The following is a 6,405-nucleotide window of genomic DNA, read 5'->3' on the forward strand; positions in this document are numbered from 1 at the left end:
TCTTTACTCAAACTACCATTATGAACTGCTTAGCGAAGTGTCACTTATCTGATAATAAGCTGTTGATTCACCACCTTTTGTTAACACACTAAAAATCAAGTGGTAGGGTTCGTCAACTGAGCGGAGAAAAATTCTAGCAAATATTATTGTTTCCATTAGGATTCATAACTAACTTATCAATTATTTCTTGATTCAATCCAACAAACTACAACGAGTAGACGTTATCGCTGTGATTCGCGATCTGTAACTAAATGAATAGAGCTGTTCATCAAGTATCAGTATATGTGAAAATTCTTTGTAGGTATTCTGAATTCACCCCAATAGGATTATTAAATCTACTAGTGATCAACTCGCTTTACGTTAATACAGCTGAAAATCTTCATGTAACTAATGATGGAAATGATCACTAAACAAGACTGAATATCCTTAGGCCTATTTCCCCACCCTGATTCTTTTATCCCCAATGTCCATTCGGAACACAGCGAAAGCCACTCAGTTTGCCTTCTATTATCACAACTCGGAAATTTATATACATTAGGACAGCCAGTGTAGCAATAGCCTCTACAGCAGTTGGCCTCAACATATGCAAGGGAAGAAGCGAAATTCTCAAATACAACACGGAGAGTATCAACCAAATCACAAGTGATGGAAGCTTTCATGTACCTGGGTAGCATTATTGACAAACGAGGGGGACCTGGTGCAGAGGTGGAGACACGGATTAGTAAATCAAGGGCGACATTCCTACAGTTGGAGAACATATGGAACTCAAAACAGTTGTCAGCCAGTATCAAGGTCACAACTTTCGACACAAACGTTAAGGCAATTCTGCTGTACAGAGCTGAAATTTAGGTAACTACTACAAACATTAACAAAAATGTACGGATATGTATAAACAATTGTCTACGTAAGATACCCAGTGTTCATTAGTTGAATACCATCAGGAACAATCTACTGTGGCAGGGAACAAACCAGCTTCCAAATGAAGATGAAATTAGGAAAAGACGTTGGAGGTGGATAGAACGTATATTTTGGAAATCATCAAACTATATCACGAGACATGCCCTAACTTTGAATCTTGGAGGAAAATAAAAAGTGAAAGACTAAACAACACATTGACAGTACAGGGTTGTGGAGATTTTTGAACTTTAATTGATATCATGAACCGATTAATGTTAGACCATCATTGGGAATATGGAAGCACTGGACGGATGTTTCGTCCCAGTATGGGACTGACCAGCAGTGAGCAACCACGGTACCACACTCAGGATTCCTACCCAGGACCTTCAGTCTCGTACACAAACGCGAGAGTCTTAGTTAGAAGCCGTGATGAGTGGTGTTCAACCGTGTCGGATATGGGGCACTTATCCACCGAAAACAATGGAAGATGGTCGAGCAATATCGTGGATTGGTTGAAACTAGACATCAACAATATTGGATGCCGACTCCGTGGATGAAACGGCCATCCAGTACTTCCAGGTTTCCAATGGTGGTCTAACTTCGAAGGTTCATGATCTCAACTAGAATACATTGCATCGGGGATCGGAGATAAATATCAAAAGAGTGGATAGTACCTTGAAACAACTGGAAAGGAGAGCAGAAGATAGAGTTAGTTGGAGAATCCTGGTTGATGGTCTGTGCTCCTCCACGAAGCCAATTAGGCGTAAGTAAATATGCATTAAAGTTTAAATTCACTTGGTATTGTTTGTTTGAATCATCCCAGCCACTATCCATCTTTGCTTATAATGTTTGTGAATTAAGGCAGTATCGAGGCCAATAAGAGACTGACCAGTTGCAGTCCTAAACATCAATGGGAAGATTCAAACAAACAATACTAAGTGAATTCAAAGTAGAAAAACGTTTGTCATTCATTTCTTATGACACCATTCAGAACTAAATTGATTGTTTTTCTATCATCTAACTACTTATGTAATAACAATAACAACTATCCCGTTAATCATATCATTCCTATTATGTTGTTTTCAGTGTAAATGTAAACACTTCCACCTACTCAATACTACACATTTTACAGTCATATAAATTGAATCATATATTGATTTACCACTGATGAATAGTTCAGTAGTAATACTAGTTCCTATATCATATATTTTCACATATATATTGTTTATCCAATTAATAATTTATCATAACATATAATTATAGAGATAGAAATACCTTGATTAAATCATTTGTAGATAAATATACTAAGCTGTATTCTGTTCATTACAGTAGTAGATAGCCTACGTATGATCTTATATAAGCATACTAAAGTAAATACATTTGTAACAGTGTAAATATCTTGACTGAAATACTTTCACTTGGAATAAAAATTTCATTTTAAATATTCTGTTAATGTTAAAGAGAAAAAAATGTTGCTTTCTGTGTTGTTGTTATTCACTTTCTGGAAAAATTCCCAATATCTTATTAGTAAGATCGTAGCGAGACTATAACTTATGAACGAACCAATCAGACACAAGATAACAGATCTTGGATTTTTGTGCAAAATTCATTCATCCATTTAGCTGATATCATTTCGTGATGAAAACCCTAAGTCTAATTCCCAACGCTGACCATCAACAGTAAATTATGATCGTAATTCCTTACACTGGTTTATAACCCTTATTTAGCCTTCGTTAGTGGATGGACATTCTCAAAATCACCTTAGCGCATCCACGATCCCACCTCGCGAGCGCTTAACCCCTAAACCACTATCTTCAAGAGGTAGTTCACGTAGTTCTAGTGAGAAACACTAACCATTGGAGTTCAACCAGGTCTGTTGTTAGATAGTAACACACTGAAGACAATCATGGATGTGTCTCTCAATTTCGCGGATTTAATAATTTATTTATTTGTATAGGAGGATATTGTAAAAGTTTATTGATCAGTAAAATAGTTTTTAAAACATACTGGCATCTATCTCAGTGTGCTGATATTGTATGATAAGTGGAACTAGTGCACATATATGCTTGATTCTATGTTACTTATGAGTGACTTTTATTTCACAAATTATTATGTGTATATTGACGATTAACACGGAAAGAACTCACAGTTTTAATAAGAGCTGTGATCAGCGAAGTTTATTCATGTTATTAGAGTGAAATAGGTACGATTAGTGTCAGCTAATAAAGATCACATAACATAACAAACCGACCAAGGTTATGAACATAAACAATTAAGTACCAACCAAATCAATGGTTTGGAAGTAATGTCCAGAAGATCCATAGATTATGAGTTTGATCCTTTGATGATGGTATGTGCACATTGATGAAAAATCAAATAGTAGGATGAAACATCCATTTATTAATGACTAGTTTTCGGTTATTTGTATCTAAAGTTAGTTTGTGGTACAACATACTGTTTAAAGCAATTAGTCCCTTTGATAAATTTCCGTACTGTAATAAGAAGACGAAGATTATCAGAACTATATGGTGATATATTAGCACAATACATTTCGAATAATCTGATCACACATATACTTGTTAAGAACATTTATATATAAAAATAAGGGGTCCACGACTCGTGAATGGGGGGGTAAGAATAAGACGAGGATCATAATGATAATAATAATGTGAAATCGATTGGACACCTGATCACTCTGGGAAATAAGGCTATTTTACCAGGGTAGGTTTTAAGGGGAAAACAAGCTTTTCATGAGTGACAAACTGTTTTTTAATACACAAAGGGGGTCTGAATTTTCGTATGGCTATGGCTGAGGTCACACATACATAGGGAGGAGCAATCGTGATTTGAAAATTAGGGTGGGTTAACATGTACCAAAATATGTACCAATATATGCTTATTATCCAGAGTGATTAGGTGTCAAATTGCTTTCACATTATTATTATTATTATTATTATCCTTGTCTCCTTCTACCCCCATTTTCAGTCTAGTTGACCTTTTATATTTTTATATATAAATGTTCTTAACAAGTATATTATGTGTGATCAGATTGTTCGAAATGTATTGCGCTAACCTATCGAGGCAATACGCACAGTATGCACATATGCCAATTAGAGACTGACCAGTTGCAGTCCTAAACACATCGATGGGAAGATTCAAACAAACAATACTAAGTGAATTCAAAACTTCACCCCATCGCACAAGCAAGTGGCTATCAGGACTCAGTGGCCGAGTGGATAACGCGATGGCGTTTGAAGCGAGGGTACTGGGTTCGAGTCCCAGAGTGAACATCAACTCTGAGATGCAGGTACATCCAGATGACGAGTCCCAAATAGGACGAAACGCGCGTCCTGGATTCCACTGCTAGCCACTATCCATCTCTGCTTACTATCACCACATAGTTCTGATAATCTTCGTCTTCTTATTACAACATGCTGTCTGAAAACTTGTTTGAGATGAATTGTCTACTGTTTCTCCAAATAACATTGTGCTAACATTGAATAGCTCAATAAACACTTTCTTTGTTTTAACAAAAATTATTATGACGCATTGAAGTTTTATAAACTTAATTCTATGATTATTATTGCTGAATTGATAAAGTACTCACAAATTGATTCTGAGCATCAAACGACCAGATTTAAAATTAATATAAAACACCCAACCAGGATAGTAATCATATCATCAAACGATGATTCAAGTTTGTAGATGGCGGTCATAAAGCAGCAACCAATAGGGTTTCACTTCTTATGAACATATCACTCATCGCCATAATACGTTTACATTTAAAACTGCTCTCATAAATAATTTCCATCATAGGTAAAAGGATCTATGGAAAATTCATGGAAATTTGTTCTTAAGGCGAGGTGTGTTATTTTTAACCCTTACCCTTTCTATCCCCTTCTTCTATTGAGAAGAAAGTACTGTTGGAGGTGCTAGTAGTCTGAAGTAAATACTTTCATGTCTTCACATCCTAGTGCAGTTACTAGTACATTTTTACCCTTGAAGCTGACGTTCGTCTTCATTTAGTTTCACCACTCTCTTTAACAGATCAGCATGTGATAATATAACATAAAACAGTAAGCGTTCCGTCATCATATCTCGATTGGGCCATCACGACAAACCGACCAAACTACTCTGAAATGGGAAAAGCTATGGTTTGGATCCTTAAATATATTTATCAGGAACTATATGAGTGATGATCAAAAATAAAATCTGAGGTTCATTCAGTTATATTTTTATTGATCAATTGGTTAAATTCTTACGTTTATGAATATTAGTATTCTCATTACGGATTGCATACATAAAACACTGCTCCTAACCACAGTTAATTATTCACCCAACTATTGGACTGTAATATTAATTTCCTAAGCAACAATTGTAAAACGATACTAGGTTAACTTCCAATGTATAGAGGAAAAATTATACAGTGAATTTTATTTTTGTTTTGCAAACAATATTTGTTTATGAAAGTACGTAGCGAACGACCGTCACCTTGAGATTGCTTTGTGTTGGAATGATCCTGCAAATTTCTCGCAATCGACATGACAAGCTCAGGAAGACATTAAGAAGCATTTTATCCAATCAGCGTTTGATTAGAAGTTTTGTTAGTAACATAGCGAGAATGAAAAGTCACATGTGGAGATCCTGATTGGTTGATTAATACACCGCCACTATGTTTAGCAGTATTCTAGAATTTTCAGTAAAACCCAAGGACTCTTAAATTACTATAAAAACCCTATATTTTCTGTACATGAACGAACCTTTGGATTAAAGTGTTTCCCACATGTTTGTGCCTTTTCTCTCGTGTTCGAGTCGCTGCATAGTTCTAGCTTAGGGGTTACGAAATTAGCTTAGTATCCGAATATGGCGTTCAATATACAAGACGTATCACTTTGAGTCCTTTATAATGACGTGAACTTGATCAAGTGTCTGAAAATTTTCATCTATTTCACAAGTGAATGAATTAAAATATGTTTTGCTACATATTTAAATCATTCGACACATTTTTACGTTCATCAATCTCATTACTTAACTGCGTACTACAACAAAAGGCCAACTTATGTTTCCTGACGTCAAAAATTGAATAAGATTAGTCCTGATGCTGATTTAATATTTCACATTTATTCTACATATGATCAAATTCGAAAAATATTTGAATGAATCCTATTCTCTTTAATTCCATTTTTTCAAGCAGAGACATACTACTTAATCAAATGTTAGTAGGCTAATTTTACCCTAAAAATTGTAGGAAATAAACATTCTACAGTTCGACAAAAAATTACAATTTCCTGTACTACAAATCGTAAACATATTGAAATGTAGATCACATAGATATTCCTTGTATTATTGTTCCCTTCACAATTGACTATACTTACATTTACTTAAAAATGTTTAAGATATGTAATCTTGGCTATTTACCATAAGAAATTTCTGGTTAGCGTTTTTTTCTTTCTCTTCTTCTTATTTACGCCTGTTACCCCCAATGGAGCATAGGCCGCCGAACAGCAT

At 35.1% G+C, this 6,405-nt stretch overlaps 1 non-coding gene across 1 annotated transcript; it reads left to right on the forward strand.

The window, feature by feature from the left end:
- Nucleotides 1-4,119: 4,119 nt before the first annotated feature.
- Smp_tRNA_01422_Gln_TTG.1.1 lies at nt 4,120-4,185 on the forward strand. Its single transcript has one exon. It is a non-coding gene (tRNA).
- The last annotated feature ends 2,220 nt before the right edge of the window (nt 4,186-6,405 follow it).

Source organism: Schistosoma mansoni, chromosome W (assembly GCF_000237925.1).
Source record: "Schistosoma mansoni strain Puerto Rico chromosome W, complete genome".
NCBI classification, from domain to species: domain Eukaryota; kingdom Metazoa; phylum Platyhelminthes; class Trematoda; order Strigeidida; family Schistosomatidae; genus Schistosoma; species Schistosoma mansoni.